A 25,084-nucleotide genomic window follows, 5' to 3' on the forward strand; every position below is an offset into this window, starting at 1 on the left:
TTGTTCTGAGATAGATTTTATAGAAGGCATGTTCTAGTAAACTTGTTATATCTCTTACTAGAATTGTTATTCTGTGAAGCCGAAGTTAAGGATGTGAAGAAGACATTTTGGAGATGACAAAGCTAAGCTCGATCATCATATTATGGCATATACAAAAAGTTATTCAAGTTACAAGGCAGAAGATTAATGTTATCACTAAGTGTAACATGTTCTTAGTGAGGTCCTATAATAATTAATTGAGAAGGTGTAATAGTCGACTCAAGGAATTGTTGTATGGATTCAGTATAAAGGAAGGGCATTTTCCTTTGTCGTGTATGAATAGAATGCAAATGATTGTGAGTAGCACAAAGAGTAGAATGCAAAGATAAGCAAAATAGAGTGAAGGTGAAGGAAACTTCAAAGCCAAGGTTTTATTATGTGATCCAAAGTTTGATACTTGGATTCGAGGTTCGTGACCTGGTCTACAAGGTTAGATAGTGATTGGTCTAGTTGACAAGATAGAGGAAAGAAGTTAAAGTATAGTTGATATATCAGTTAGACAGTGAGTTTGGTGATCTTGCCCCAAAAGTTGTTTGGATAGTGGGTCCTTCTATCTTCTACAGCTCCTAACAGGGTTGGAATATTCTAACAAGGATTCAAAGTCTCCTAATAGGGACTCACATGTACTAAATATTGTAATAGACTCCTAATAGGGTCCATCCTCTAATAAGGAATATTTATATTAGTAAATCATCTTGTGGGCATCATTCCCATTGGGGTTTTCCCTCTGATCAAGGGTTTCCTTGGTTAACATATCTGGTGTAGTTGTGTATGTAAATCTTTGTATGGTTGATGTTTACTTTGGTTGAATGGTTAAGATTACTTAAGGTGGATATATGTTTTAATTATTGGATAACTAATTCACCCCCCTCTCAGATATCTTGGTGGACTGTTGTTTCTAATAGCTTCTTGCTTGACCAAGCAACCAATCAAAAGACAAGAAAATAAACTCCACCACTATTTACTCAATTGGTTATTGACACATCTAGCGTAATCAAAATGAGTATAAGTTGTTAGAGTGAAAACTAAAACTTTGGGATACCATAATCCAAAATCTTCTATAACCTTCAAATATTTGAAAAATCATCTTTATTACCATAACATCTGACTCTTTCAGTTCTTATTGAAAATATGTAGTTACTTGCATCATCTTTTGGTGAATTATCTTTTGTATTTGGCTTATATGTTTAGATATTAGTTTAGAATTTTCCAAACCAAAATTCTTCAACAATTCTCTAATATACTTAGACTAACAAATAAAATTTTCTTTATTGCTCTAATTTACCTACAAATTAAGGAAGAAGTTCAATTCACCAATCATAGACATCTCAAATTCCTTTTGAAAATTTTGTATATGGCATATTTTTCCTCTAGAAATTATGTCATTAGTATAAATCATAATAAATAAGATATAAAATGAATAGATTCTTTCACTACAACAAATCTATTTCATTAGCACATAAAATATCATCAAGTTTTTGTGGTTTTTTTTCTCAAAATTATTCTCTGTGTGGGAGAACAATTCAATGCAAAAGTGTCTCTAGCCTTTTACATCAAGTTTTTGCGCTATATCTTACATAAGGTTTTTTGATTAAAAATATTTCTTCCTATTTTGCTTCTAGTGTGGCATTGAAAATATCTTTCATTTTTGCTTCCATATTGACGTCAGGTCTTTCTTCAAATATGACATCCCTTTTTCTAGCAATTTTTCTTCCATGATGGAGGCCCTTTTTGCTTCCAACTTGGCTTTTGATTTGCCTTCTTATGTAACTTATAGGTTTACTTCCAATTATTTTTTTAGGTCTACTTCTAATTTTGCTTCCATTTTTTATTCCAATCTTGCTTCCAATTTATTGCATCTAGAGTTGCTTCAGTTTTTTCATATTATATTGCTTCTAATCTGAATTCTATTATTGAATTGTTTGTCACTTCTAAAATTTCTTCCATTGTTACTTCTTTATTTTCTACCTAATATATGTTAGAGTAAATAATTAATTAATTATTAATTATTTATTCTATTTACTTAAGCTTACTTAGGTTAATGCATTTATTTAATATTTAGTAGTTAATAGTTGTAGTGATGAGTTGTTGACAACACGAGAGTTTGCTCCACCTTTCACCTTTTTGTGGAAGAGTGCTTAGTTGTCAACCTTATCTTCTACCTCCTTCTAGCTTTTTCTACAAGCTTCCTTGAGACCTTTATAAGTAGTCTCTCTCTCATTGTAAATTCATCCATTCACATAGCAATTTCATTTTCCTATTGTGAAATATTTTCTCTTGCTTTGTTTCCTTCAAGCTCTTGCTCCTTAGGTTTCTCTTTGGCAAGCTATTTGCATTGCAGGTGATCTTGGTGACTGTGGAGTTGGATTTCATCAACTCCTACATGGTATCAGAGCCTCCTTGCTACTTCTTGTTCGAAGGATTTTTTTGAAGCCGCGATTCGGAGACACAAACCCTAGTTTGTTTGTGATTTTTTATTCAATCGGGAGGAAGAGCATTTTTTCAATATTTGGAGAAAAAGGAGAAAGAGGGTTTGGCATAACATATCTGATATTTTTTGGGCTTTTTTCTTTACTTTTTGGAGGTGCGACAACAACGATTCAGAAAAAATAACTACATAGGTGATTTTCAAACAACGATATCTCCCTCATACAGACTCATTTTTTCAAGCAATTTTTTGTGTTTTAGGGTAGGATTTCATGATCTACACATTGGTGTAGGTGGTTTGAAATCTCTATTCCTAAATTTTTTTGCAACTCACAATTTTCAATTTTTGCCACTTTAAATGCTTAGTACGGGCTCATCTGGACACATAATTAGGTTCTATTTTTTTTGAAAGTGTATATATTTTTGTCTACTTTCTAGATCTGCAATTAGATTAGAAGTTATGTAGACAGAAATACTACTTTCAGAAATAGGCCCTAAATTGGCTATTGTAATTGCACTAAGAGTGCCCAATTTATACATTGTGGGGGGGAGCATTTTCTTTTCTGTAATTTAATTTAGAATAAGACCCTTCTACTTCCGTCTTCTTATCTCTCAATGGCAGATCCATCTATGACCTGTCTCACGCCACACAACTATCACACCTGAAAAGCACAAATGATAAGGCTTCTCATGTTAAGAGGCTTATGGTCTTGTCTGGATGAGAATCAACCTATTCTCACATGCCCTTTTGAGGTTTTTCAACACAGGAACAAAATGGATGAGGCCATGGGATTGATTGTACTGAACATTTTAGACAGTCTACTATTTCACTTGGATGGTTTGACCACTCCTTGGGCTTATTGGCTCAAATTTCAAACTTTTTTTGGCACAATGAATGAATTTCGGGCATTGCAACTTGATGCAGAGTTGACTTCTTTAACACCTGATAGCTTTCCCACCATTGAGGACTTCTTGATGAAATTCAAATCTTTGCGTACAATTTTGTAGGGATGTGAGAAAACCAAGACAGATGATGAGTGTATCTTTTTTATACTCTCAAAGTTGAGGGGAGAGTATCAAATCTTCTCTTCTACTTTCTACTCCACTATGGATGCCTTGGGTGATAGACACAAGATGCCTTCATTTGAGATATTTTGTGATCAATTAACTCGTGAAAAGTCCAAGATTAATCAGATGGATTCACTTTTAGGTTCACAGTCGTAGGCATTGCTTGTCAAGGATACACAGGAGCAAAAGCTTCATCTACCAAGGTTTTGTGTCCTTGATAGCCTTGAGTTTATAGTGGGTTGGAAGATCCAGGTAATTGCAGATATTAGATCCCTCTTCTACCAGTTCATCATCTTCTAAGAAGGAGAAAAAGAAGATTGAGACTCCTACCTGTTCCTATTGTTAGAAAGGATCTCATGATGAGGCACATTATTTTCAGAAGAGATTTGATGGCTATGAGAAATAAATTCTAGATTTGCAAGCTCTTCTTCAAAAGTGCATTGTTTCTTCTCCATCTATTTCTACCTCACAGGGGTCTGCCTTTTAGTCTTTTTCCACATCTTTGCCATCTACATTGGATCTTGGAAAGGGTCATGCATTACAGGCTACCATTGCATCTCCTTCATAGGTTCCTTGGATACTGGATTTAGGTGCTTCTCACCATATGACATCTTCTCAAGGTGTCTTCCCTACTCTTAAGGCTTCTCCTATTCCTCATATTCTCATGGGGAATAACGCTGCATTGCCAGTCTACAGGAAAGGTTCAGTTCACATCCAGGATGGTATATTTAATGATGTATTATATGTTCCATCTTTGTCTGCCAACGTTCTCTCAATTTCTCAGATTACACGCAGTGGATCAGGGAAGACAGTTGAGTTCACTACTGATTTAGTCTTCATTCGAGATCATGTAACAGGAGGTCTTATTGCTATAGGAGCAATTGATCCTTCCACTCGTCTCTACACCTTCTCACACTTTGGTCCACCATCTTTGTTGTTGGAGCACACTTCTTCTCTTTTAGAGGAGCATCATGTGGTGCAACTTGGATACTTGAACCTTTGTATTATTCTTGAGATTCCTGTTGAGGGATTTTCTCTTCTACAAGATTCTTCTTCTACTCTACCTGATCCTCCCGCTCCATTCATTGAGCCTCTAGGTACACTTGTTGCAAATACTACAAAAGACATTCATGACAGTGTCATCACACCTGCCTTGGATTCCCTTTCAAGATCCTCATACTTTCTCCTTTGGGCATCAACTAGGCCTTCCAGTTTCCCCTCTCATTCAGGGGTTCCCTTATTATCTGCCCTTGTTCCTTCTGCATTGAAGTTTCATTGGTTCGATCATTTCTATAGGAGCTCCATCATTCTGGGGGGGGCTTTGGTGACTATTCTCATGTGGGGGGGGCTGGTTGTACTTATGGTTTTAAGAGAGTCTCTTGAAAAATTTCTAGTGGAAGTTGTCCTTGTGGGGTGTTGTTAAGGCCTTGCTTCCTTCCTTCACTTCATTTTTTTTTTCAGCATATTTTTTACCTCTTTTTTGGGGAGGGCTTTTCCCATGAGGTTCTCCCTCTTTCCTGGTTTTCAGAGGTTGCATTTCTTTGCATTGTACATTGGTACCTAACATGGCCTTGTTGTTGGGACCCATTCTACATTTTCTCTTAGTTTTTTGTGAGCTTAAGGCATTCCCCTAAGTTGCACTTAAGGGGGGGGGTGTTAGAGTAAATAATTAATTAATTATTAATTATTTATTCTATTTACTTAAACTTACTTAGGTGAATGCATTTATTTAATATTTAGTAGTTAATAGTTGTAGTGATGAGTTGTTGAAAACACAGGAGTTTGTTCCCTTCTAGCATGTTCCACCTTTTTGTGGAAGAGTGCTTAGTTGTCAACCTTATCTTCTGCATCCTTTCGGCTTATTCTAGAAGCTTCCTTGAGGCCTTTATAAGTGGTCTCTCTCTCATTGTAAATTCATCCATTCACATAGAAATTTCATTTTTATATTCTGAAATATTTTCTCTTGCTTTGTTTCCTTCAAGCTCTTGCTCCTTAGGTTTCTCTTTGGCAAGCTATTTGCACTGTAGGTGATCTTGGTGACTGTGGAGTTGGATTTCATCAACTCATACAATATACTTCCTAGATAATGCCAAGTTTTGCTTCCAAGATTGCTTCTAATTTTGCTTCTAGTTTGGCTTCCTTTTTTAATTCTAAACATGATTATTGTTTTTCTTCCATTTACTAATTTTATATATTTTATTAAAAACATGCTGAAAAAAAGAGGTATATGTGTGCTCTTCCATTGAGCTTTTCCAATGAGCTAGTAACCTTTAAGGAACATGAGTTGTATGTAGTTGGAGTCCTCGCCTAATGTAAATGAATAGGAGTCAGAACAATACAAGAAGATATGTGATCTTCACCATCTAACAAATATCAAAATAAAATCATTAGTCTATAGCATTGGTATCTACCTCTATGTTCAAAAAACTTCCAGTGAAATACAAATGTCAAGTAGTTGATGGCTTTTGAGAGAGTTCTTACTTCTTGTGCTTTGAAAAAATATTAAAATCAAGGTGTATTAACAAAGGTACAAAGTGACCAAATTAACATTAATGAAGCAAGAATAGTATGATTCATATATTAAGATATGTACATATTTTAATTTTAACATGTCATTCACCCTCTAATACATGTAAGATATTATAGCTCTAGGCACGAAACTCCTACTATGAAACATTAATTGTTGTACTAGGCTCAATGATTACAGGAGTCCGAACTTTGTACAAACATTTTGGAAATTCTTTCAAAAGTGTGGACATTTTCAAAAAAGGAGATATATCCTTTACAAAGCTTCATCTAGGAAAGATATTAAGATCATAAAATGAACCAGTAAATTGAACTCCCAATTATGTGTAATTTCTTTGGTGGAAGTGAACAATAGATTGCTAATAAAGAAACAAAAAGATTTTGTTGGAAGTGAAAAATAGATTGCTAATAAGAAATAATATTTTGAAGTCAATGGAACAACAAGTTTGTCAAAGTGAATGATAGACACTCATAAGGTTCACATAAGGTCATGGTGATTCCATGTTAGTTGTGGTTTAAGGCATAGAGAAAAGGCATGGACAACATTAACAAAAAAGCTAATGGAAGTGTTTTTGAAATATAAATAACAATGAAACAAGGATAGAAAATGTCTATGGGAATCAAGGAGAAGGGATAAAGAAGAATACCAAAATAGTAAGAACAAAGAGACCTAGATAGTGGCTCAATGCATCAATAGCAATGGTATATTACTAAAACATAATGCTACTATATAATATCTATGAAAATAGTGATTTAAAGTACTGGAAAACCAAGAAGGAATAATGTCTAGATAATGACCATAAGAGTTAAGAAATAGTGTTACTACAGTTAAGACTTAGATTGTAATGTCAAAATTAATGTAAAGGATAGTGGTTGAGATTGTAATAGAAATGAGTATTCATAATAATGATCTCAAATCAATGTCAAGATAGTAATATATATCATGGTAGTGATATCTAATGAGAGAATATTGACTTCAAAGATTGAATGAGTTGTTATACTAAAGATGAAATAAAAAATAGAGACTTTCAAAAGATCAAGCCAACGGTTTCCAATGAAAAATAGAAGTTTAATGAGTTTAAAACATCTTTATGTGAAGGATAATTTATAGATTGAGAACACCATATCAAGTTTGAGGACAAAAAAGGAAGAGTGACAAGATCAAAATATTAAAGGATGCCACAAAATATAGGTCTAGTATAATGAAGATTGGGGAAATCTAATGACAAGTGTTTCTATTTTTTTTTCGACATGTGGAAAAGCTTGCAAAGGATATGAACGCATGTAGAGAGAAGTTTGGATCAAGTTGAAGCAATTTTGAAATCTTTTCAAGGCTATCTATTTTTACATCTTACTCAGGACTTCTTCAAACTAAAAATCCTTTAAAACATGTCCCATGGTAATGGAAAGAAATTGAAACACATAAGGAGTCAACTAGGACATTTGATTTCATTTTGAATCAATTAAGAAAATTTACTAAGAATGTTTTACCAAGTTGAAGCCAATTGAGAGTATCAAGGAGACATTGGAGGAGCCTCATTAATAGAAGAATCAAAGAATGATTCTTTTATACATCTTCTCATTAATGTGGAGTAGTTTAAGGGCCTCAAAAGTAGATGCAAAATACCTAGATGCTTGAGGGAGTTTAACCCAACAAGCTACACAAAATGCTTGCCATTCTTTTAAATATTCTTGTTCCTTAAAAATATAAAGATTTTGTATTATATAAAGAATGTTTTAGGCTTAATTTTGGATTGAGTTCTTGTATTTTTTTAGGTTTCTATCATAATAAAAAATTGGATCAAAATTGTGAGCTTATAATGGCATTGTAACTCAAAAATTTACTTTCAAACTTATACCAGACTATTGTATCACCTTTTTTTATCAATGAAGATAAATTTTTGCCTTCATAAGAAGACATTTTAGTGTGTGTTAACATATGATCAATGTATTTTCTTGTGATTTATATGAAGACTCTTTCAAATATGCATCATTATAAAATACTTTAGGCAAAAAATATGTGTTTGTGTAGGTTATATGTTATGTGGATGATATTAATAGTCATAGTTGTGAAGAAATTTTGCATCTTCCTTTTAAGATAACAAATACCATTGCCTCCCTATGAAGTATTGATGCTTGAGCATATGAGCATATGTGTTGAGTGGAGTTCCTATTACCATTAATGGTAATTGTCAAGTTAAGAAGAACAACTTAATATTGTTACATGCCTTAATAAGTCACATTAAAGGATTTGGATTAGTAGTGCCCTTGGTAATTTGTGTTTGTGTTGGATTCTCTACATCAGTCATATGGATAAATAATTAAAATAAGAAGTCATTCATATGAGAATATGTGTTGCGTGGAGTTCCTATTTCCATTTATGGTAGTTTTCAAGTTAATAAGAACAACTTGATCTTGTAACGTGCCTTAATAAATCACATTAAAGGATTTGGATTAGTAGCACCCTTGGTAATTTGTGTTTGTGTTGGATACTCTACATCACACATACAGATAAATAATTAAAATAAGGGGTCATCGCTATAATAACCCTTGAAGTAAACAAGGCCACCTACATAAGTCAATCAAGAGGGACATCGATGATGTTATTATGACATATATAAAACAATTCATTTGGGGTTATTCCAGCAAAATGAAAACCACATAAAGTCTCAAAAAGTGGCTAGGGTTCAAAGTAGGAAAACCCTCAAACTCTTCTCATGTAAAATGAAGACAAGTTTCATCAGAAAACTAAATAGTTTGCTATAGGAATAGTTTATAAATTTGGATGTAACCAAAAAAACAACAACAATGGAAGCCATGATTTCAAGATGTAAGATTTATCCCAAAATGTTCCAAATTACCTATAGGAGAGGCTTTAAAATGTGTATTTTGCATCTTTTCTATGATATACATGAGCCCAAAATGGGAAGAACTTTAATGAAAAACCAAGGCTAATAATGGAGGTCGTGACCTATGTGTGGTGCAAAAAGAAATAAAGAAGCATGAAGCTTGAAAACTCCATAAATATAAAGTTATTGCAAGAATATCTCTTGTTTTGAGATGTCCATATCACCATAAAAAAATAACACCTTGAAGACAATGAATATGTCAAATTTGACAAGGGTTTTGACTTCTCCAAAATAATCAAAGACAATGGCATGACATCAAAAAAAATTCAAACATGTAAAATCAGGACTTGTGAGTTTTAAGCCACAATTTTCTAGCATAAGAACAATTATACTTTGTGTAACAACACATGAAAATATGTAAAAAGAAGCACAACCAACATAAATCAATAAAATAAAATCCTCATGATCATTCAAGAAGTACAAAAATAAAGATTGAGGTCAAATTTCATCTAGAAAATGAAAGCATACATGTCTACTTGTATCTAGCAATAGAGATCTTCATGATATTAGCAAGAAATACTCATATTCTTCGAAGTAGAACCCTTGACCTGAGCAATACATCATCCATAGAGACCAAAGAATGAAAAGGAAGTTGTAAGATGCAAGTGTGAAATGTAGCTTTAGGGTTTCATTACCCTAAAATGGATGATTTTTTCTAATGCTTTTTGCCCTTCTTTTCAACAATTTTTGGTGGAGTAATACCCCGTGGCTATAGAGATGTGGTTCTAAAATGATAATATTTATCACTTGATTTTCTATCTTGTTGTGGTTATACATGTGAAAAATAATATTTTTAATATCATTTTATTAATATTGTATAGAGATCCATTTTTATGTAGTGATATATATTTTATTTTTGCACTATTTAATGATAATTATCAAATAATTTATAATATATTTCTTAAATAATTATTATTATGTGAATAATATTATTAAGTGATTTAATCAGACTGTTGAATTAATATGATTAATATAAGTAATATTTATTAAAATAATAAACTATAAATTACCTAACAATTATTATTAATAATTAAATAAAATTATTAAATACTTTATAATTCATTAACTAATTAATATTTTTGATATTTATTAATTAAATGAATTGTAAACCACTTATTAATCAAAGTGAAAAATACAATATTTATTTTAACTTTAAAAATTCAAAAAGGGGTATCGTTACAAAGTTATGACTAGGTGTTAAAGTCATTAGGATGTGTTTGTAGTGGCAAGGGAGCTATTTCTTTCCGAAAGGCTTTTATGGGTTGGAAGAGAGATAAAACTATATTTACGAGGGGCATTTATTGTGGAATTGATAAACAAGCATACACAATGTTACAAGTTACGAGCATAAATATTGTTACATGATATTAAATTGTAAATATTAATTAAGTGGTCATCATAAACACTTAATTAAGTATTACTTTAAATGTAAAAAATGGGGGATAATTTTGTTTTTGTTTTTTTGTGGAGATGTAATTGAAGTTTTAGATGAGATTGCATACATGAAGGATAATGTTTTTCTAGATCTTTGATGCAAATTATGAGTGGCAGGAGTCTTATTGTCATTTTAAGTTGTATATTAGGTGAGGGACCTTTTGGGTAAATTATCTAATTCTTACTACCAATTCAAACCTCTATTTTGAGGATTCTTCTTTTGCATCAACAAAAAAGTTTAAATTATTTAGAAAACATGTAATTAAGTAAGGTGTAAAGATTCATGTATCCTAATATGAATGATGCAATCATTACAATGTTAAAGTCAACAATATCAACAAAAGGATAAGATAAAAATATAATAGTTCAAAGAATCTCACCGAATTTACAACAAGAGCAATGATCATTTGGTGCAAAGATGTGAATCAAGAACATGTCACTTCTCATTCAACCAAAGAAAAAATGAAATAAATCTCTACTAGAAAATGATAAAATGTGTTATACAATTGTAGAGTTTATAGGAGAAGGAGGTCGTGGGCCCTCATGATATAACAACCATCTATTGAAAAGTGCATCCATGATGGATCTTCAAAAAATAGTAAATAAACTAAGGGCATATGTAATATGTAGTGTGTCTTGTGTTTTTATTATGTTACATGTTTATTTTGACTTGATAGATACTTTAGTTATCACTAATTTTTTATATACATGATGAAATGCTTCATTGATTATGCATTATTTTGATTACCAATATCATAGGTGTTATATGCTAGATGATGTTGTTACTCAGTTTGATCATATATGCATGATGATGTTAGTGTAACATGATGCACAATTCTTGGTTTATGCTGTATCCAGACTTGTATTATGCATTATATTTATATCTTATGGATGTTGTTGGATTCATTGCAACAATATCTTTTACCTTCACTAGATATGTAATCATATGGTTATGCTTCAATTTAAATGATATATATGTGATTATATATTGTTGTATTGTACTACACCACTATTATGTGTTGTTGCTTGTTGGTGCTAGTACGAAGTGGGAATAGAGTTGTAGTCACTAGTTCGTAAGATATATATAGTTTCTTATTCTCCTTCAACATGACTATGTATTTGTTAGTGCTTCAACTATTTAAATATTGAGCATTTGTAGTACCAGCTACATCCATCATGAGTATAGGATTTGAGTGTGTACCTATATCTTTAATAGTGGCACCAAGAAATAGTGACCCCAACTAACCATGTTGAGCCAATGTCATCCTTTTATGGTTAATGTATCTATATTATTGTCTCATTATTAACCCTTTGGTAATTGTGATAAATCCAAATTTATAATGCATTATATGACTAGATCAATGATCATGTTTGTGCATTTTTGGTTCCATAATTGTCACAAAAATATTAAATTAAAATATTTCTTTTACCTATTTGTGGGGAAATTTTAATAATTTGATGTATTTTATTTATTTACTAGCTAATTTTATATAGTTCAATTCTAAATGCCTAAAATTATTTTAATTATTTTGGGAGAGGGGCCATTTTGATTTACAAGTCAACTTTTATATGATGTCACATAATGATGTAATATAACTTGGAATACTAATGACACTAAATAATATATTATTATTATTCATGTTACCATTTTTCATAGACATCCATTCTGGTGCTAGTAAGAGGCCTAATACTAGGCGTATTGGTTATCTTTAGTACCCTAGTTTTTGATTATTAAAAGTGATCTTAATTAGAGTTTGTTCATTTTGCATGAAAGGAAAAAGTACATGTATAACCAGCTAAAATAAAGAAAAAATACTGAAGGGAAATGAAGAGCAAGAGATTCACAATGAAACATTATGTACATATTCATTGGAAGTGCATGAAATGATCATCAAGTAAAATGAATGGGCTCACACAAGTTGTGAGCATAGCCAGTTGTATACTAATATCCTAAAAATGAGCACATGTGTACATAAAAATAAGGAGGATATAGGGTACCAACCATTTCTTGTAAAGAGCTTGAAGAATTTGACCCTTTCACTTGACTCCTGCATTTCTACAGCTTGCTATAGAATCTGCATGGTTTTCATAAGAGAAGGGCAGGGGGGGGGGGGGGGGGGGTTAGATCCTAAAAATATATAAGCGATGCTTGATATTGTACAAATTTATCTTACATTGACGCACACATATATTGCGGGGGGGGGGGGGGGTTAGATCCTAAAAATATCTAAGCGATGCTTGATATCGTACAAATTTATCTTACATTGATGCACACATATATTCATTCCTAGAGCATCCAACATCCAACTGGCTATACCCAAGACAAGTACAAGATGATCAAAGGAACCATGCAAAAGGGAATAAGAATATTTACTCCATGTACTTACCTAACATATTTACTCCATGTATGTGTAGAAGAAGATGATTGTTTCTTTCCATTGCAACAAATTCCATTGCCTAGAAAATCAAAAAATCCCAAAGGGGAGCCCTTTGAGCACCTTTTGGGATTAACAACTTTCTAGGTAAAAATACTTACAAGAAAGAACCAGATTCCTCTCAATACTACAAATCAGTGTTGTGAGTCAGGTTGGTAACTCCCTCATCAGCAGTCACCATAATGGCTCAAACACTAAGGAGTTTCACTTTGCGAGTTTCAGGATGATCACAATAGAGTCAGAGAAGTAGACCTAGGGGATCACTATTATAACAATCATTTATTTCATCATGCATTTCAAAAGTATTTCACTATCACAAATAGGGCTATAGCATCATGAGCAAAATGTTGTTAGAGTAATTAGATATTTCCTAATTAACTCTAGTTTTCTTAAGCTAAACCTTAGGCATATAATAATTGAATTTTTTATTAATTATTATTATGCAACCTAGGTTAGACCTTTTTAGGGTTTTGATCTCCTTTATAAGGATGATCTCTCTTTGTAATTATCAATTGACCCACTTTTGTTATAGAAATTTCTCTTTTTGCTCATCAAGAATGTTTCATCTATGGATCTGGCGAATCCAACCTCCATAACTTTTGCTTCTCTCTTTTTGTGACAAGTTTTTGCATGTTGGTGATTATCAGGAGTTGTAGGGTTGATCTTTCATCAACTTCAACATGGTATTAGAGCTCCAAACCTTCATGTCCCTGTTCTTTTCTTGATTTGGCATTGGTTTTCAAATCTGAGTTTTCTCTTTCAGAGGGTTTAGTTTTCAGAAGTCTTTTGTATTAGATATGGAGGGACCTATTTTTTGGAGCACTGTGAGCCCAAATGGACATCACCGTTGAGCTCAGAGCACTCAAAAACCACCATTTCCATTAATGAAAATACATCTAGTTTGGACATTGTTGAAATTTAAGGCAAAACCTTTTTTGCACCTAGTTTATTATGACTTGGGCATGCAAATCGAGGCGACAATCATTTTTTATTTTTTGTCCAAAATTATATTGCAAAAATGCATGCCAAAGTTCTTGGAAGTGTTTCCTTGTCCAATAACTTATCATGTTTTTAGGCCCACACTCTCTTTATCTCTCCTCCATGTTGAGAATTTTTTGTGGAAATGGGAGATTTTTACTCTGTAGGCCCTATGACCTTCCAATGTTAGTGTCTAACTAACATTGCCACTTTTTAGCATGTGCACCTCCCAAGATGGGTTACCTCCAAACTTTGGCCTCCTCTCCCACGGATGGTCTTCTCCAAGCAATGGCTCTTTGGCTACGGCTTTGTGATCTATATTTGGGTAGAGCCCAAAAGGGTGCCAAATCTGAGGAGGCACTCCCACCCAAAAAAATCATACTTGTACTTTGGAATAGACATTTGTCTTTGTCCACTAGCCCATCCATTGGCCCATGTCAAGCCTCTCAAGCTCTGGCCTTGTCAACTCTTCTTGGAATGCCACGTTAGTGACAATTGGTCACCTTCAAATTTGGTGCATGTTCACCTTAATAAAATGCATTAAAATGACTCTTTTTTAGTCTTTTGAATCTTTAGGATTGTTTAGGATCATTGGCTATTCATTTTGACCCATTTCTAAGACTTAGTTCCAAGATTGGTGCCCTATAAGCCCTTGGTCAACTATGGTCAAAGGTGGACCTAGGATATTAAGATAGATTATTTTTTCATATTTTAACATGTTTTGATCCATGTTGGATCAGTTAGAAACCAATTTGGTTGTTAGAGGCAAAAGTTGTACTAAAGTTGCTAAAAAGTTGTCAAGCAACTTTTTGCAAAAGTTGTCAAGCAACTTTTTGCAAAAGTTGTCAAGCAACTTTTTGCAAAAGTTGTCAAGCAACTTTTTGCAAAAGTTGTAATTTGAATCCCCAATGGTCATATCTATTTCAAATGGTTGTTAAAACTATTGGGAAATCTTACATAGCCCTTTCAGGTAGGTGGTAGTCATAGAAGATGCAATTTTTCTTTTCAATCAATAAATATACTAAATTTTATGCTAATTCTGATGTTGTAGCAAGTTGCACATATGACCTCTAACACATATGTATATAAATTTGAAATGGTTGGATAGACTGGTGAATAAACTTTCATTTTCACTTGGAATGAGATCCTAACTCATTGTATAACTCTAGTTATCTTAAATTTATTGACTGTTATCACAGTTTTGCATATTTACCTAAGGTTTCATCAATCTCCTCTCATATCGTGAGATTCAACCATGGGAATTTAATGGCCCTGGGTGGAATCCAAGTTAAGACAATATATTTTAATATTATATTTTTTTCATGTCAAAAGAGGTAGATAGGAGAGAGAAACTTGATGCCCTAGGCATGCAAGATCCATGTACATGCTAGGAATCCGTAGCAACATCTCCCATAACTTGAAACAGGGAAGATTTCAAGGCCTAGGATTTGGTTTGTGATCTTTTCATATGAACCCCCTCATGTTCCAATTTTTGGGTTTGAGTTTTGATCATGATTTTTCATACTTCCTTTGTTATTGGAGGCCTAATTGCCTAATTACACCAAGCAAGATTTCAAGTTTTACTTGAATCATTCTCATCTTGGGATCCTGGTGCCTTGGCATGTTATATAAACCCAAAAAGGGCATTTTAATCTATGATTCATTCCATGGTAGTGTGGAGATTACTAGATCTAAATCAAGTTTACAGTTTTTCATGGGCTACAAACCTTGCCTTAGGTTTGTGAAGCAATTGTTCAATAAATGTTGCATAGTTTGAATCTAATGCCTGATTCATGTTTCTTAGGACCTAAATTGACCATGAATATGTATTAGACTCACCCTTGGTCCTTGTGTGTGTTTGGGGAGTAATGTGTCAAAATATGCCTTTTAATGCCCTTGAGAGCAATTGGTGATTAGTTGTCTATTTGATAGGTTTTCCTTGTGATTGGGAATTCCTAGGAGTGGTTTTGGGTTTTGATAACCTTATCCATCTTATTGAACACTTGTGATAAGTGTTTGGGGTATACTAGCTTTGTAAAGACACTTATTGTTTCATAAACCTTCAGTGAAGAGGATTATAGGAACCTTGTTCAAACTCACTACTCGTTCCATTTCATCAAGAGGAATCGGAGCATGGATCTTACTAACGAAGATGAAGAAATCCATACAAGTGTGACAAATGTTGAATTATCAAAGTTAATGAGAGAGAAAAGAGCAACCAATGTTGTTCTTGCAAAGAGGTTGAGAGATTTGGAAGACAGGGTAGACAAGAAAAAGGGGGCACAATCTAATGATGAAGATCAGGATGCTGAGGGTGATGACCTTGAAGAATAAGGTAAGTACCTGCTAAATAGAGACCACTCTTAAATGCTCTCAAATCCATGGAGAAAGAACCATAGAGGGGAAGTTGGAATTGCCAACTTCCAATGGCAAAATGAATGTTGACATAGCATTGGATTGATAGAAGCCCTGACTAGTTTCTTTGAATGTGAAGACATTCCAGAGAAGCAAAGGATAAAGATGGCTAAATCCAAGTTAAAGGGAGCAGCCCTAACTTGGTGGAACTTCATCCAGACAAAGAGGGTGAAGAAGGGAAGAAATATGATCTCATTATGGGATATGCTAGTGGCATTGGTCAGAGAGACTTATGTACTTGATGACTATGGGGTTCAACTCCATAGGAGAAAGCAAAGCTTGAAGTAGAAGGAATTAGATGTAAGTTCTTATACTTAAGAATTCTTGAAACTATGCTTGAAGATAAATGTAGTAGAGGATGAAGAGGAGAAATTCGCTAGATACATGAATGGCTTGAAGTTACCCATTCAACAAGAGCTGAGTTTGCATACTCCTACTTTGATAAATAAATGCTACTAGTTGGCAATAAAAGTGGAGGAAAATTACAAGAGGAAACAAGATCAAAACAAGGCCAAAGGTAATGACAATAAATCCTTCAAAGGCAAGAGTAATTCATAGAACAAGGGGCAGTATAGAAACAACAAGGCTACTAATTAGAATCCAAAGGAGAAGGATCAAAATAAGTAAAACTCTAGAGGAAATTATAGAGGATGCAAATCCTTTAATAGAGGTAGAGGTGGTAGAGGCAATGGCCCTATCAAATGCTATAACTACAACCAGTTGGGACATCATGCAGGTAGATGCCCTGAGAAAAGAAATAATAATAACCAAGGTGAAAGGAGAGCACAATTGGTCCAAGAAGACTATTCTAAACTAGAAGTTGAAGAAGGAGCAGTCTTGATGATGAGATGGACTTTCTTTCAAGTTCCACATACTCAAGAACCACCCCGAAGGAAGAACTTGTTTAGAATAAGGGTAAAATGTCAAGGAAAGGTATGTGATTTTCTTGTATATTTTGGTTCCATAGAGAATTTAGTTTCTAAAGAAATCATGAAGAAGTTAAGATAAAAGAAAACACCACATCCTTTTCCTTATAATGTATCTTGGCTTACTAAAGGGAAAAAAACACTAGTTACTAAACAAACCACAATAGAGTTTTCTCTTGGGGACTTCAAGGACAAAGTCTTGTGTGACATAGTTGAAATGGATGCTTGTCATCTCCTCCCAGGGAGACCATGGCAGTATGATGTCGATGCCACCTATAGTGGTAGGAAGAACACATATATAATCATTGGAGATGGAAGAACCTTCACATTGAAACCTTTACCTAATCAAAAATTAGAAAAAGAGAAGGAAACAACAAGGATTGTAATAGGGGAGAAAGAGGTGATAAAAAAACATAGATGAATCAGAAGAGGGAGGTTTCATATTGATTATGAAGCCTAAGGATAGTGATAAATCTAATAAGAAATCACCTATACCAGTAGAAGTCAAAGGACTGCTAGAAAAATATAGTGATGTCATGGCGAGTGACATGCCCTCTTCCCTCCCTCCCCTCAAAGACATTACTCATCAAATCGATCTCATACCTAGATCCTCATTGCCAAATAAGGTAACCTACAAGATGACTCCAAATCAAAATGCAGAGATTGCAAAAAAAATCAAGGAAATTCTTGCCAAAGGTTTAATTCAAAAAAATTTAAGGCCTTGTGCAATACCCTCTTTCCTAGTACCTAAAAAGGATGGAACTTGGAGGCTATGCACTGATAGTAGAGCTATAAACAAAATCACTATTAGGTATAGATTTCCTATGCCTAGGATTGAAGACCTACTTGATCAACTTGGAAATGCTTACTATTTTTCTAAAATAGATTTGAAATCAGGATATCAACAAATAAGGACCAGACCTAGAGATGAGTGGAAGACAACCTTTAAAACAACTGAAGGACTATTTGAGTGGCTTGTAATACCATTTGGACCAAGTAATGCTCCAAGTACATTCATGAGACTCGTGAATGAGATCTTTATTGACTTTATTGGTATTTTTTTTGTTGTGCATCTTGATGACATTTTCATCTTTAGCAGCAGTAGGGAAGAACATCTGAACCATTTGGAGCAGGTCTTGAGAAGACTTCATGAGCACATCAATTTGGAGAAATGCACATTCATGCAAAGGGAACTCACCTTTTTGGGATTTATCATATCTCAAGGGACTTTGAAGATAGATTCAAGCAAAGTGGAAGCAATTCTAAATTGGCCACCTCCTAAAAACCAAGGTGATGTGAAGAGTTTTCATGGCTTAGCCACATTTTAAAGGAAATTCATAAAGAACTTCAGTCACATATGTGCTCCCATGCTTGACACAATCAAAGGAGGTAAGAAAGCTAAATTTTTGTGGACTAATGAGGCTAACAATGCTTTTGAGTATTTGAAGAATAGAGTGGCTCAATACCTTAGTTTTACCTTGCCTAATTTTAGGAAGATATTTACTGTTGAAACGGATGCTAGTAACTTAGATATTGGTGCTATCATAAGTCAAGATGGAAAACCTATTTCTTTCTTCTCTAAAAAATTAAATGATGCAAAGAAAAGATACTCAACCTATGATCTTGAATTATATGCAGTAATGCAGGCTCTTAACAAGTGGAGGCATTACCTTTTGCCAAAGGAATTTTTTGTTTACACTAACAATCATGCCTTAAGATTTTTGAATTCTCAAGAAAAATTGAGTGTCAAACATATCAAATGGTCGGAGCAGCTACAAGCATACACCTTTACATTGAAGCACAAGAAAGGTCAAGTAGATAAAGTGGCTAATGCCCTTAGTAGAAGGGTGTCCTAATTAAAGAAGTCCAAATACAGAGCATTAGGATTGATGCACCCAAACATCTCTATATAAGAGATCCAGATTTTGGAGAAGCATTTAAGGTTTTTTCTAAACTTATAGGGAAATATCACAATGATTTCTTTGAATACATCATTCAAAATGATCTTTTGTTCAAAGGTTCTCAACTATGTATTCCAAGGTGTTCAATGAGGCTGAACATCATTAAGGAGAAGTACCATGGTGGCATGGGAGGCCATTTTGGCATTGGTAAAACTTTTGATCAAATTAAGAGGAGTTTCTATTGGCCTAAAATATCTAATGACATCAAGAAATTTGTGGAATGTTGCATTATATATTAGCAAGCTAAGGGTGTACCAAAAAATTAGGGGTTGTACCAACCTTTTCTATTATCTTCTAGACCTTGGGAGTCCATTTTAATGGATTTTGTAATGGGACTACCTCAAAGCAAACAAGGTTTTGATAGTGTATTTGTTGTTGTTGAAAGGTTCTGTAAAATGGTGTATTTTGTGCCATGCAAAATTAAAAATGATGCCTCACATATTGCTCATCTTTTCTTTGAAGAAATTGTTAGGAATCATGGCTTATCTAAGACAAATATTTCAGATAGGGATGTGAAGTTCCAAGGACACTTTTGGCGTACACTTCACAAGAAATTGGGAATAAATTTGACATGTAGCTCTACATATCACCCCCAAACTGATGGCCAATTAGAAGTGGTGAATAGGTCACTTGGGAATCTTCTTAGGTGCCTAACCGAGCAATACAATCAAAGTTGGAATGTCATACTTCCTCAAGAAGAATTTTCTTTTAATGACTCCTTGAATAGACCCACTAGCAAAACAAAACACCATTTCAAATAGTTTATGGTTTGCACCCTAGAGGTCCATTAAATCTATTTGACCTACCATAAAACTTTAAGGTAAGTACTTAGGGAGAAGACTTGGAAAAAATCATCAACCAAGTTCAAGAAGAGGTAAAGAATAGATTGCAACAAACCAATCAATAGTATAAGGAACATGCAGACAAAAGAAGGAGAGAAGTTCACTTTCAGATTGGAGACAAAGTTTGGGCATACCTCATGAAGGAAAGATTACCAAAAGGCAGATACTTTAAGCTTCACATGAAGAAAGTTGGCCCATGCATATGTTGCATAAAATGGGAGAAAATGCTTACAAAATAACCTTCCCCCCACTTTGTCTATTTCCCCAATCTTTAATATTTCTGACCTAACTCTCTATAAAGGTGATGCAGGTTGTGATGTTGTAGGTACCTCTACAAGTTTAGATAATTTTGATACATTAAATTTTGTCACAAATCTCCCTCCTAGAATCTAAAGTCCTTAGGAAGACTAGGACCAAAACATATTTGCAATACCTTGTTAAATGGAAAGACTACTTGATATAGATTCTACTAGGATGATAAAGGAACATATCCTTCAAGATGATACTATAATTGCTCAGCTTGAATCAAGTGGGAATTTGAGCTCTAAAGTTCATGGGGAGTATGGTGTAGGGGCACCCTAATACAATTCATTAAAAGGATTCTTTTTAAAGTCTTTTGAATCCTTAGGATTGTTTAGGATTATTGGCTATTCATTTTGACCCATTTGTGAGACCTAGTTCCAAGATTAGCACCCTATAAGCCCTTGGTAAACTATGGTCAAAGGTGTCAAATGGACTAGGATATTAAGATAGATTAGTTTTTCATGTTTTAGCTTGTTTTGATCCATGTTAGATTGGTTAAATAACCAATTTGGTTGTTATAGGCAAAAGTTGCACTAAAATTGTAAAGTTGCTAAAAAGTTTGTGATTCAAATCCCCAATGGTAATATCTATTTCAAATGGTTTTTATAACCACTGGGAATGCCTACATATCCCTTTTAGGTGGGCGGTAGGCATAGAAGATGTAATTTTGCTTTTCAATCAATAAATATACTAAGTTTTCTACCAATTTTGATGCTGTAGCAAGTTGTACGGATGCCCTCTGACACATAGGTATGAAAATATAACATGGTCTTGGTGAATAATATTTCATTTTCACTTGGAATGAGATCCTAACTCATTGTATAGCTCCAATTATCTTAAATTTACCGACTGCTATCAAAGTTTTGCATATTTACCTAGGGTTTCATCAATCTCCTCTCATATCTTGAGATTCCACCATGGGAATTTAACAACCCTAGGTGGAATCAAATTTAAGACAATGTTTTTTAATATATTTTTGGTTTCATGTCAAAAGAGGCAGATAGGAGAGAGAAAATTGATGCCCTAGGCATGCAAGATCCATGTGTATGCTAGGAATCTGTAGCAGCATCTCCCATAACTCGACACTAGGAAGGTTTCAAGGTCTATGATTTGGCTTATGATCTTTTCATATGAACCCCCTCATGTTCCAATTGTTGGGTTTGATTTTTTATCAGCATTTTTGGTCCTTCCTTTCTTATTAAAGGCCTAATTGCCTAATTACACCAAGTGAGATTTCAAATTTTACTTGCAACATTATCATCTTGGGATCCCAGTGCCTTGGCATGTTATATAAACCCCAAAAGGGTATCTAAATCTATGATTCATTCCATGGTTGTGTGGAGATTTCTCGATCTAAATCAAGTTTATAGTTTTTCAAGGGCTACAAGCCTTGCCTTAGGTTTGTAAAGAAACTATTCAGTAAATGTTGTGTAGTTTGAATCTAATGCTTGATTCATGTTTCTTAGGACCTAAATTAACCATGAATGTGTCTTAGAGTCACCTCTAGTACTTGTGTGTGTTTGGGGAGTAATGTGTCAAAACATGCCTTTTGATTCACTTAAAAGTAACTAGTGATTAGTTGTCTATTTGATTAGTTGTCTATTTTTGCTCTCATTGACTCTTTGGCATCCTGATGATGGATCATGTAGTATGATATGAAACGTTGATGAAAAAATTCTTACACAATCTTTCCCAAAAATCAATATGTAAGGTTTTCCTTGTGATTAGGATTGCCTAGGAGTGGTTTTGGGTTGTGATAAACTTATCCATCTTATTGAACACTTGTGATAAGTGTTTGGGGTATACTGGCTTTGTAAAGACACTTATTGTTTCATAAACCTTCAGTGAAGAGGATTGTAGGAACCTTGTTCAAAACCACTGATCGTTCCATTGCATCAAAATCCCTCAAGCTACCAAAGTACCCAACATATCTTCCTTGAAGCCTATTTAGTGAGTTTAATGGAGGTGGTTTTGGAGATTTGTGATTTGCATTTGTTTTGGGGCAAGACATTTGGCAGCTTGTTTTTGGAAGGCATAATGTTTTGGTGGAGCACAATCTTTTAATGTACTATGTGTCACACATGCCCTCCTTCACATGCACATCGTCCTTAGTTTTCAATTTTAATGGAGATGATGTTTCTTTTCTGGGGGAATCATGTGCAAGAAAGGAGATAGCGCATCGATTATTGCACTCATGACTACAAATATTTTTCTTTGACTTTGGTCTCATCCACCATCTCTAAACAAGACTTCAAATTAGCTCTACCTCACATGGCGACCTTTACATGCATTAGCATTGCTTTGCCTTGTTGATGATAGTAATTTGACACTTCTTGGTGGGTTGGACTATGTGTGCGGATTGTTATTGGCTATTAGTTGTCGGAGATAACAAGCCCTTCTTGAGATCTTTTTTGGAGTTAATCATTTTTTGGTTTTTTGAGGGGATGTGTGTGTTTCTCGTGCCCCTCTTTTTTTCAAGTAGATTTTATGGGACCATGCATCATTTTTGGGAGCTCCACATCAACAAGCTCATTGAATGTGAGTCTCATTTGCCCCTTTGTTTTGGAGTGCATGAGTTTGTCATAACCACGTGACCTCATGTCATCTTTCTTGGTGACAACCTTTCACACACATAGTTTGTGTTATGCATCGGTCGATCAATGTATTTTATTTTTGTTGATTGGGAGACTCATTTTTTATGTTGTTTGTGGCCCTACTACTATTTTTTGTTCGATGATTTTGATTGCAGCCACACGCGCCTTCAATGTCTTCCTTGGCCACCGATTTTTTTGTTTCGGTGCAGATCCTTAGTTTTCTAGCTTGTTTTTGGCACCTGGATATTTCTTTCAGGCATGGGTCATTTTCCAGGCATTTTTTTTTCCTTGACAATCATTTTATTGTCAAATTTATGCTCATCACTTGCTAACATCAATATTGCATTAATGTTCTTGTCACCTCTTCAGGTTTAGTTTGGACCTACCTTCACATTTTTGCTCATATCTTGGGTATAGAGACTTTTTTTTTCAAAAACAAGATATCACCGAAAAGCAGGTTCTAATCCTATCACATTGACACAAGTGATTTTTAGTTTTGATGCTTTTTGATGGCTTCTTTTATTGTCAAAGTCAGGGTTATAGTTTTGCACTCTGGCAAACATATCTTGAGCATTTAATCTTCGATTTGGGGATTATTTATATCATTGGAAAGGTCTTTCCAAGCTCTTTTCAGTGATGTTAGTTTTTTTTCCAGATTCTGCTCTAGAAATGTTCTATTCAGTCTTTTGTATTTTTGCATTATGGTGGATATCTTGGTTGTCTCAGGTCCAGGGATCGATTTTGTTGCTTCAAATGATTCATCATGACTTGTATTATCTACTGGCTTAGTCTTATGTCTCTTATGGTCTATTTAGACATCATTTGTATGTTTTATTGTAAACACACTGTGATAAAGTGCCATATTACATCTGTATTTTCATTTGAGTAGTTTTTCCTTATTTTGCCTTCTGATTCAAGCAGTGTCATTTGAGGACACTCATGCAGATTATTATATTCTTGGGATTCATTATATCTTGTGCTTTATTGTACATGCACTAATTCAATTAAAGTACCATGGGGGTTGATGTTTTGCCTTTGTTTTCCATCTTCCTTTGTCCAATGAGTTTCCCTTCTATGACATTAGCCACATGATGTGTTCAAGATTGATCACCTCAGTACACACATATGTACTCTTTTATACATCTTAATCATGGTTCCTTTACATGCAATTCTTTTGACCCACTTTTCTAATTACTTGTCACCTAACTCTTGTTTGCATTAAGGGAATTCTTCTGTTATTTCTCATGCTTTATTGGCTCAATGGAGTGAGCTATGTATTTAGCATTTGTTCCTATGTACTAGGCAGATGCATTGGCTGGGTACCTATGCATTTTGGTGAGATGGATCATTTACCATATAGATACTCTTCTTTTTGTTCCTACTTTGGATGCAACCTTCCATGTTCAATTGATCAACTCTTCATGAGTTGGTGTTTTATGCCATTTGTATCTTCAAGTTCAATTGTTTGCCTTTGTGTGCCTCTTGATTCGATGCAAATTATAATCTTCTCTATCTAGTTAGGTTCTATTTTAGTGGAGGTTCTTCAGATCAATAGTTACTTTTGATAGATCTTTGCAACTTCTACATGCTTCAATGGTGTTCTTCATGATCATCTTTTGTTCCTATCTTCTAGGACATTCCCTAGTTTGGAGGATTTTTTAATCCTTCACTAGTTCTTTTTAGCATTCTTTCCTTTTCCCATGTAGTTTTCTCTATTTCTCCTCTTTGTAGAGATTTAGTTGTGCTTGGGTACCTCATCGGGCCTTGTTGTTGGGACCCAATTCTACCTTCAGTAGTAGTTTCTAGGTTTTTAGCTACTCCATAAGTTTATCTTTGGGGGGGTTGGGGGGGGGGGGGGGGGGTGGGGTGTTAGAGTAGTTAGATATTTCCTAATTAACTCTAGTTTTCTTAAGCTAAACTTTAGGCATATAATAATTAATTCTTTTATTAATTATTATTATGCAACCTAAGTTAGACCTTTTTAGGGTTTTCATATCCTCTATAAGGATGATCTCTCTTTGCAATTATTAATTGATTCACTTTTATTATAGTAATTTTTCTTTTTGCTCATCAAGAATGTCTCATCTATGGATCTAGCAATTCTAGCCTCCATAGTTTTTGCTTCTCTCTTTCTATGATAAATATTTTCATGCAGGTGATTGTTGAAAGTTGTGGGGTTGATCTTTTATCAACTTAGACAAATGTGACAAAAAGAAAAAAGGAAAGG

This window comes from Cupressus sempervirens, chromosome 10, assembly GCF_028749045.1.
Source record: "Cupressus sempervirens isolate cs-2001-9-10 chromosome 10, ASM2874904v1, whole genome shotgun sequence".
Lineage (NCBI taxonomy): Eukaryota > Viridiplantae > Streptophyta > Pinopsida > Cupressales > Cupressaceae > Cupressus > Cupressus sempervirens.